This window comes from Saccopteryx bilineata, chromosome 5, assembly GCF_036850765.1.
Source record: "Saccopteryx bilineata isolate mSacBil1 chromosome 5, mSacBil1_pri_phased_curated, whole genome shotgun sequence".
NCBI lineage: Eukaryota > Metazoa > Chordata > Mammalia > Chiroptera > Emballonuridae > Saccopteryx > Saccopteryx bilineata.
Window position 1 is genome coordinate 196,236,719 of NC_089494.1, and position 9,559 is coordinate 196,246,277.

The 9,559-nt window shown below is 45.2% G+C and overlaps 1 pseudogene; it reads right to left on the reverse strand.

The window, feature by feature from the left end:
* Positions 1–2,299: 2,299 nt before the first annotated feature.
* LOC136306612 (proteasome subunit alpha type-3 pseudogene) lies at positions 2,300–9,288 on the reverse strand (annotated as a pseudogene).
* Between the last annotated feature and the right edge of the window lie 271 nt (positions 9,289–9,559).

Consider the following 9,559-nt stretch of genomic DNA (forward strand, 5'->3'; position numbering starts at 1 on the left):
ATTTTTTTTTCTAGAGAGAGACAGGAAAGGGGAGAGAGAGGAAGGGAGAGGGAGGGAGAGTGAGAAACATCAGCTTGTAGTTGCTTTTACTTTAGTTGTGCATTTATTGCTTCTTGCATGTGCCTTGACCAGGGATAGTAAGTACCTCAGGCTGAAGCTGATCCAGTGACCCCTTGCTCAAGCCAGTGGCCTTTGGGATCATGCCAGTGATGCTGCATTCAAGCCCCTGACCCCTTCCTCGAGCAGCCAAGCCTGTGCTCTAGCTGCTAACCTCAGAGTTTTGGACTGGCGACCTCAGTGTTCTGGGCCTACACTCTATCCACTGCACCACCAGCTGTCGGGCACATATTTAATACTTTCATGTGTGAAATCAAAGCAACTTATCAATGACTTCAAAAAAGTTACCCAGTATTTATGGGGAAGGTGATAGATTAAGCAATATTGGAAATATGTTGATAGTTGCTGACATGGGGTGAAAGGTAAATTCAGATTCAGTATATGACTCTCTTTGCTTTTATAAGACATTTTCTTCATTGAAGAGTTAAAAACCAAATTCATTCCACCTCTTCTCAAGATTTATTGATTACAGTAGCAGATTTTCTGTAGGCCCTAAATCAGTCGTAAATAGACCACATTTTGTGAGGATCCTGTTGTTTTTAAGACTGCTAAGTTTTTACTTTTTAAACTGTTAAAATAATGAGAATTTATATTTATTGTATAATACAAGGAAGGTATTTTTTTAAGTACTCACCTAATAAGTGTTCTCAACTAATGGCCATGACAGTCTTATCATGTAAATACCATGTAAGCATAATCATTTTCACCTTAGAGCTGAGAAACCAAGGCATCAGAATAACTCCCTGGTGGGAGGACTCCTAGCTGGGATGGAAGAAGATTTTGAACTCAGGAAGTTTGTCTCAGGTCTACATATGTTATATTGCCTCGCTTGAGGATACCACCTTTAAGCAAATACACATTTTTAAATGTTTCCCTTAATTTGAGAGAGAGAGAGAGAGAGAGAAGAAGAAGAAGAAGAAGAAGAAGAAGAAGAAGAAGAAGGTAGTAAGAAAGAGCGTGAGGTTATGGGAAGGGAGAGAGAGAAGCATCAATTCATTGTTTCACTTAGTTCCATTTATTTGTGAACTTACTGATTGTTTCTTGGATGTGCCCTGAAGGGGGGGGCTCAAAATCCTGACCTCTGGTACACTGGGTTGATGCTTTATTCACTGAGCCATCCAGCCAGGGCCACAAATATTCATTTAAGAATGGTTTTAGCCCTGGCCAGTTGACTCAGTGGTAGAGCGTCAACCTGGTGTGTGGATGTCCTGGGTTCAATTCCCAGTCAGAGCACACAGGAAAAGCGACCATCTGTTTCTCCACTCCTCCCCCTTCTCTCTCTCTCTCTCTCTCTCTCTCTCTCTCTCTCTCTCTCTCTCTCTCTCTCTCCCTCTCCTACAGCCATGGCTTGATTGGTTCAAGTGCATCAGCCCTGGATGCTGAGGATGGCTCCATGGAGCCTCTGCCTCAGGCACTAAAAATAGCTTGGTTGTGAGCATGGCCCCAGATGGGCAGAGCCTTGGCCCCAAGACAGGGTTGCTGGGTGGATCCTAGTCAGGGTGCATGTGAAGTCTGTCTCTTCACCTCTCCTTTTCTCACTTGGAAAAGAAGAGGAAAAAGAAAGAGAAGGAGAAGGAGAAGGAGAAGAAGAAGAAGAAGAAGAAGAAGAAGAAGAAGAAGAAGAAGAAGAAGAAGAAGAAGGAGAAAGAGGAGGAGGAGGAGGAGGAGGAGAAGGAGAGGAAGAAGAAGAAGAAGAAGAAGAAGAAGAAGAAGAAGAAGGAGGAGGAGGAGGAGGAGGAGGAGGAGGAGGAGGAGGAAGAAGAAGAAGAAGAAGAAGAAGAAGAAGAAGAAGAAGAAGAAGAAAGAATGGTTTTATCATAAATACAGAAAACCATACTAATCATAACTTCAGTGGCTTAAGCAATAAAGAATGTTAATAACCTCACCTAATGAGAAGACTGGAACAAAGCAATACTGGTTTGGTGAAGCTGTTCAGTCATGTCCCCAAGGTTCCAAGCGCCTGCCTTCCTTCCTTCCTTCCTTCCTTCCTTCCTTCCTTCCTTCCTTCCTTCCTTCCTTCCTTCCTCCCTTTTTTTTTCTCTTTTAAAAGACAAAAATTTAATGAAAATTGGTCAGTGGGTATGTAATAACGAACGGGCTAAATAGTTACATGGGGAAATCAACATATTACCATCATCTAATTCATCTTCTTCCTTCAAAGAGCCCTTAGCCTTTAGTTATTTCAGCAACCCTGCAGTTCAAAAGCTTTATCCTTAACTTCGTGTACTATGTAAATTACTTTTGCAACTTCTTTAACAGTATCGCAGCAGGTCATTTCTTTCATCTGTAGCATTTCTATTTCTGTCTTTATAGTTTACCTGGCTTTGCCAATAGCACAGCCCCAATAATCATATGAAACACATGATGGGTCAATAATGTAGAGTTGTGCGCAATCATTCGCACTATAAAACCCTAACATGAAACTGCAGCCAAAAGGTCTAACAGCACTGTGTAGTGTATATGTATAAACATACATGGCCACTTTGTCTGCAAGATGTTTTAGTGCAGTGTATAGCCAAAGTTAGATCTAAACTTGGAAGCTTCTTCTCCTGCAATGTCTGCTAAAGAGCAAGCACGTGCCAACAACCCAGTGATTACCATTCCATCAGGCTGATTGTCAGTCAAATAAGTTTGTAAATATGATATATATGTTTGCTCACTTATAGTTTGCATTGGGTGTGGGGAACAGGCTGTAAGCAGGCTGGGTCATTATAGCCTTAGGCTTAGTTTTAAGAATAAACCTTTCCCACCCACCCACCCCCTTTTTTTTTTTTTTGTATTTTTCTGAAGTTGGAAACGGGGAGGCAGTCAGACAGACTCCTGCATGCGCCCGACCGGGATCCACCCGGCATGCCCACCAGGGGGCGATGCTCTTCCCATCTGGGGCGTTGCTCTGTTGCAACCAGGGCCATTCTAGTGCCTGAAGCAGAGGCCATGGAGCCATCCTCAGTGCCCGGGCCAACTTTGCTCCAATGGAGCCTTGGCTGAGGGAGGGGAAGACAGAGACAGAGAGGAAGGAGAGGGGGAGGGGTGGAGAAGCAGATGGGCGCTTCTCCTGTTGCCCTGGCCAGGAATCGAACCCGGGACTCCTGCATGCCAGGCCAACACTCTACCACTGAGCCAACTGGCCAGGGCCCTTTCCCACCCTTTTAATACTAAGACTTTTCAAAACTAAGCTTTTCCTCACACCCTTGACTGTTGCATGATGTGGGGTGCTGCACTCTTATGAGGAATCCCATTTATGCCTCAGATAAGTGACTTTGTATCAGAGACTTTCTTATTTGTATATTGGCTTAAAGGTTTTGATTTCTACACTATAAAATGGGGTAGAACAAGGGCTCATGCTCTCTCTCGGTTCCTGAAATTAGCATTGCAGAGGAGAAGCAGCCAAGATGGTGGAGTGCTGAAGGATAAGCCAGTTTGTGCAGAGTTTGTGCAGAGAAAAGGAGATGGGGAACAGAGGTGAATAAGGCTGGTGAGGTAGAAACCTGTGATTCTAGGAAACTCAGATAAATCAGTGGCTTTGGGAGCCCTGAATGGAAAGGTAAATGTTTTTCCACTGTGTGTGTTTCTCGCCTGCCGAGTGCAAGCTAGGATTAAATATAATGGCTCACCAGTTCTTGGCTCCGTTGTTTCATTACCATCTGTCCAAATCAAATGTAAACCTGCATGGGCCAGGCGGCTGTGATGGTGGACGTGGCTACTGGCCATACATTGATCAACATTAAAAAGTCGTTTGTTGGAATCTTCTTCTTAAGGTTTAGAAAGCACTAATTTTTCTAGCCCAATGACAACGCCATATTTCCATCTGACTCCAGTAGCTGTTCTACTATTTTCTACAGCTATCATAGCATATTCAACTTGGAAAACTCTTCCATCAGGAGAGAATGTAGGGGCTGACAGGTCATATCGGTGCCGACTGAGCTCCTCCTGGTATAAGCAGAGGGATGTGCAGGGCTTCAGGCCTAAAGAGCTCGCCCTACCCTGCTCCAGGTGCTTTCTATCCTTCTGCTCAGCCATCTCCTTTTGTTACCTTTTTTTTTTTTTTTTGTATTTTTCTGAAGCTGGAAATGGGGAGAGACAGTCAGACAGACTCCCTCATGCGCCCGACCGGGATCCACCCGGCACGCTCACCAGGGGCGACGCTCTGCCCACCAGGGGGGGGTGCTCTGCCCCTCCGGGGGGTCGCTCTGCCACGACCAGAGCCACTCTAGCGCCTGGGGCAGAGGCCAAGGAGCCATCCCCAGCGCCCGGGCCATCCTTGCTCCAATGGAGCCTTGGCTGCGGGAGGGGAAGAGAGAGACAGAGAGGAAGGAGGGGGTGGGGGTGGAGAAGCAAATGGGTGCTTCTCCTATGTGCCCTGGCCGGGAATCGAACCCGGGTCCCCCGCACGCCAGGCCGACACTCTACTGCTGAGCCAGCCGGCCAGGGCCTCCTTTTGTTACCTTTTGTCAGTGTAAGAGATCTCCAAACCTGTGGAGAATTTTTGTAAGAGTTTATTTTAGCCGAATGGATGATAGTGCTGGGAAGCAAGATCTCAAATGCTCTGGAGAATGATACGTAGTTTTGCAGTTTCTTTCATACATCTGGAATTAAGGAGGGAACATAAGGTAGATTACATGGAGGTGGGGGAAAGCAAGACCAGGACTGGATTACAGGATGGTTAACACGATTACATGCTCTTTTGAAGGTAGTTACTCTTCTAAGGCAGTGGTCCCCAACCCCTGGGCCGCGGACTGGTACCGGTCTGTGGGCCATTTGGTACCGGTCCGAAGAGAAAGAATAAATAACTTACATTATTTCCGTTTTATTTATATTTAAGTCTGAACAATGTTTTATTTTTTAAAAAATGACCAGATTCCCTCTGTTACATCTGTTTAAGACTCACTCTTGATGCTTGTCTCGGTCATGTGATACATTTTTCCATCCCACCCTAAAGGCCGGTCCGTGAAAATATTTTCTGACATTAAACCGGTCCGTGGTTCAAAAGAGGTTGGGGACCACTGTTCTAAGGGGTCTGAAAAAGAGGCGTTTCCAAGGTGTGTTAAAAATGCACAAAAACAATGGACAGGGCTTGCTTAAAGCAAAGATAAGCCTTTTATTAGGGAAGTTATATGCCTGGGGCATGACTACCCACCATGACCTGCCTAGTTAGAAATTTATGATCAGATCACCCTGTGAGCTTACTTTTGGTTAGATGAATTACAATGCCCCTCTTTCATCAACATTTTTTTCATCTTTAAACTTGCCTTCTTATTGGCACATGACAGTAGCCTTACGTAACCTTTTAAAACATACTTAAGATGGAAAGAAAGGTCAGGGGTGATGTTAGCAAATTCGTGTGTTTCTTTCCTCAGCAGGAAATAAAATATTTCCTAGAAGCTCCCAGGACACATCCTTGCATGTCTCTTTGGCCAGAGCTTTGTCTGTGACTACCTTAGCTATAGAAAAAACTGAAAAATTGAGTAGCCAGTAAAAAAGAATAAAATTACTAGAGTTGACTTAGATAACTGGGTCATGAGCCTTGGGACACATTTAATCACTGGGTAGTGTTGGATTATTATTTAAAAAATATGTTGGCCCTGGCTGGTTGGCTCAGTGGTAGAGTGTTGGCCTGGCGTGCGGAAGTCCTGGGTTCGATTCCCGGCCAGGGCACATAGGAGAGGCGCCCATCTGCTTCTCCACCCCTCCCCCTCTCCTTCCTCTCTGTCTCTCTCTTCCCCTCCCGCAGCAGCAGCCACCGAGGCTCCATTGGAGCAAAAGATGGCCCGGGTGCTGGGAATGGCTCCTTGGCTTCTGCCCCAGGCGTTAGAGTGGCTCTGGTCGCAACAGAGTGAAGCCCCGGATGGGCAGAGAATTGCCCCCTGGTGGCCGTGCTGGGTGGATCCTGGTGGGGCGCATGCGGGAGTCTGTCTGATTGCCTCCCCATTTCCAGCTTCAGAAAAATACAAAAAAAAAAAAAGTTAATCTTTTCTTAAGTTTTTTCAGGAACACAGGAGAAAGGTTGATATCATCTAGCACAGCAAATACATCTTTTAACATCTCTGTCCCCGAAGTACCACTTCCTTTTTTTTTTTTTTTCAAAGACAGAGTCAGAGAGAGGGATAGATAGGGACAGACAGGGATGGAGAGAGATGAGAAGCATCAATCATCAGTTTTTCTTTGCGACACCTTAGTTGTTCATTGATTACTTTCTCATATATGCCTTGACCGCGGGCCTTCAGCAGACTGAGTAACCCCTTGCTCGAGCCAGCGGCCTTGGGTCCAAGCTGGCGGGCCTTTGCTCAAACCAGATGAGCCTGCGCTCAAGCTGGCAACCTTGGGGTCTTGAACCTGGGTCCTCCACATCCCAGTCCAATGCTCTAGCCATTGTGCCACCACCTGGTCAGGCAAAGTCCCACTTCTTTTTTTTTTTTTTTTTTTTAATAATTTTATTTATTTATTTATTCATTTTAGAAAGGGGAGAGAGAGAAGAGAGAGAGAGAAGGGGGGGAGGAGCAGGAAGCATCAACTCCCATATGTGCCTTGTCCAGGCAAGCCCAGGGTTTCGAACCGGCGACCTCAGCATTTCCAGGTCGACGCTTTATCCACTGGGCCACCACAGGTCAGGCCAAAGTCCCACTTCTTATATCAGTTGCCTTACTTCTTCCCCTCTCTCTAAAAGAGGAAACATTGTAATTCTCCTCATGATACCCTCTTTCTTCTCCTAACCCCTATTCATTTCTAGGTCTTTCCTTCTATTTCTCTTTATCTCTTTCTAATATGAGAAATCTACCTTACTGTGTTAGTTATCTATTGGAGTAACAAATAACTCCAAATTTTGTGGCTTAAAATAAAATAAACATGTTATCTTAGTTTCTCTGCCTCAGTTATTTAGAGCCCATCCTTTGAGCCCTAAGTTGCTCTCAAATTCCTGAGGCACAGAAACATCAACATAAACCTCTTTCATGAGGTTGTAGTCAAGATGTTGGCAAGGACTGCAGTCATCTGAAAGACTGAGTAGTGTTGATGATTGACTTCTGAGATAGCTCACTCCTATGGCAACTGACTTGAGGCCATAGTTCCTCATTCCATTGGTCTGCTCAATATGGTGGCGACATCCCTCAAGACGAGTGACTAAGAGAGAGAGACAACACACAGGTAGTCACAATGCCTTTTATGACAGAGTCTCTGAGTCATACTGTCACTTCTACTTTATTCTGTTTGTTAGAAGGGGATCACTAAGTCCAACTCACACTCAATGGGAGAGGAATTAAGTTCTTCTTGAAGGAGTTGTAGCAAAGGATTTGTGGATGTTTTTTGAACCACCACATCTACATATCATTTAATTAATTTATTATACCTCAGGTTTGTTTGTTTCTTTGTTTCAGTGAGAGAGAGAGACAGACACAGACACAGGAAGGGACAAAGATGAGAAGCGTCAACTTGTAGTTGTGGCACTTTAAGTTGTTCATTGATTGCTTCTCATATGTGCCTTGACTGGGGAGTTGTGCTCCAGCTGAGCCAGTGACCCCTTGCTCAAGCCAGCAACCTTGGGCTGAAGCCAGTGACCTTCAGCTCAAGCCAGCAACCATGGGCTCATGTTCATGATCCCACTCTCAAGTCAGTGAGCCTGCACTCAAGCCAGGAACCTTGGGGGTTTTTTTTGGTTTTTTTTTTTTTTTTTTCATTTTTTCATTTTTCTGAAGCTGGAAACGGGGAGAGACAGTCAGACAGACTCCCGCATGCGCCCGACCGGGATCCACCCGGCACGCCCACCAGGGGCGATGCTCTGCCCACCAGGGGGCGATGCTCTGCCCATCCTGGGCGTCGCCATATTGCGACCAGAGCCACTCTAGCGCCTGAGGCAGAGGCCACAGAGCCATCCCCAGCGCCCGGGCCATCTCTGCTCCAATGGAGCCTTGGCTGCGGGAGGGGAAGAGAGAGACAGAGAGGAAAGCGCGGCGGAGAGGTGGAGAAGCAAATGGGCGCTTCTCCTGTGTGCCCTGGCCGGGAATCGAACCCGGGTCCTCCGCACGCTAGGCCGACGCTCTACCGCTGAGCCAACCGGCCAGGGCCAACCTTGGGGTTTTGAACATGGAACCTCTATCCAGGTTGATGCTCTATCCACTGTGGCACCACTGCTCAGGAGAATTTGATCTTTTTGCAGTGCAAGGCTCACCCTGTTTCCCCTCAAAACTAACATAGGTATATTCTCCAAAAAGGAAGACGATCAGATCTTGAGCAACCCCCCAAAACAATAAGAACAAAAACAAAACTACTATAATTCTAAATGAATAGTATGGTATGTGAAAAGGGAATGGGACATTTCAATATAGAATTCTAATTTTAAAATATCAGGGACTTATTAAGACACTATGGGAAAAATTTTTTTTCTGGATGTTGGGTCTTCTCAGAGATATTAGAAATTAAATGACCTTGCATGGGGTGGGGGCACAATGCAGTGCATAGAAGGTATTATATTGAGTGGGACACTTGAAGCCATGTCAACACAATAAGTTAAAAATTAAGAAAAGAAATTCCCATTTCTTACCACTAAAATAATTTAAGTGACCACCAATCATTCACAATGATAACCCAACCCTTGGGTTTGCAGTTATATTCATAGCGTTTTCTGTGCTGCAAATCAGTGCCACAAATTTTAGCAGTCTAAAACCCCACCCAGTGATTACCTCACACATCAGAACCTGCCATAGCTGGGTTCTCTGCCCAGAGCCTCTCAGGTTGAAATAAAAGCGCCTGTTGGACTGGTTATCATCTGATAAACACTTTCTCCCAGAGCACACTGTCTCTTCAGCGTTCTGACCAGGCTCACAGAGGCTGTTGGCAGGATTTAGTTCTTTGTGGTCACAGGATTAAGGTTCCGTTATCTTGCTGGCTGTCAGCAGTGGTTTCTCTGGGCTCCCAGAGACCAGCCTCAGGTTCTAGTCACAACATGGCTGCTAAATTCCATGGCAGCTGAACAGGGTGTATACATAGGTAGTTGATAACTTTGGGAGCTGTATTAGTTTACCAGATCTGCCATAACAAAGTACCACAGCCTATGCGGCTTAAACAAACAACAGAAATTTACATCCTTGCCATTCTGGAGGCTAGAAGTCTGAGATCAAGGTGTCAGCAGAGGTGGTTTCACTCTGAGGTCACTCTCCTTTACCTGTAAATGGCCACCATCTCCCTGCGTCCTCACATGGTCTTCCCTCTGTGCAGATCTGAGTCCTAATTTCTTTATAAGGACACTCAATGAACTAGAACAGAGCCCACCCATAAGACCTCATTGTACCTTAATTACCTTTTTAAAAAATTCTATCTCCAAATACAGTCATTCTGAGATGTAAGAGTTAGGACTTCAACATATGAAATTTGAAGGAACATAATTTAGCTTATAACTGGATTCATCTTAGAATTCTACCTTCCATACATACATTTTGGCTAAAGGAATAAG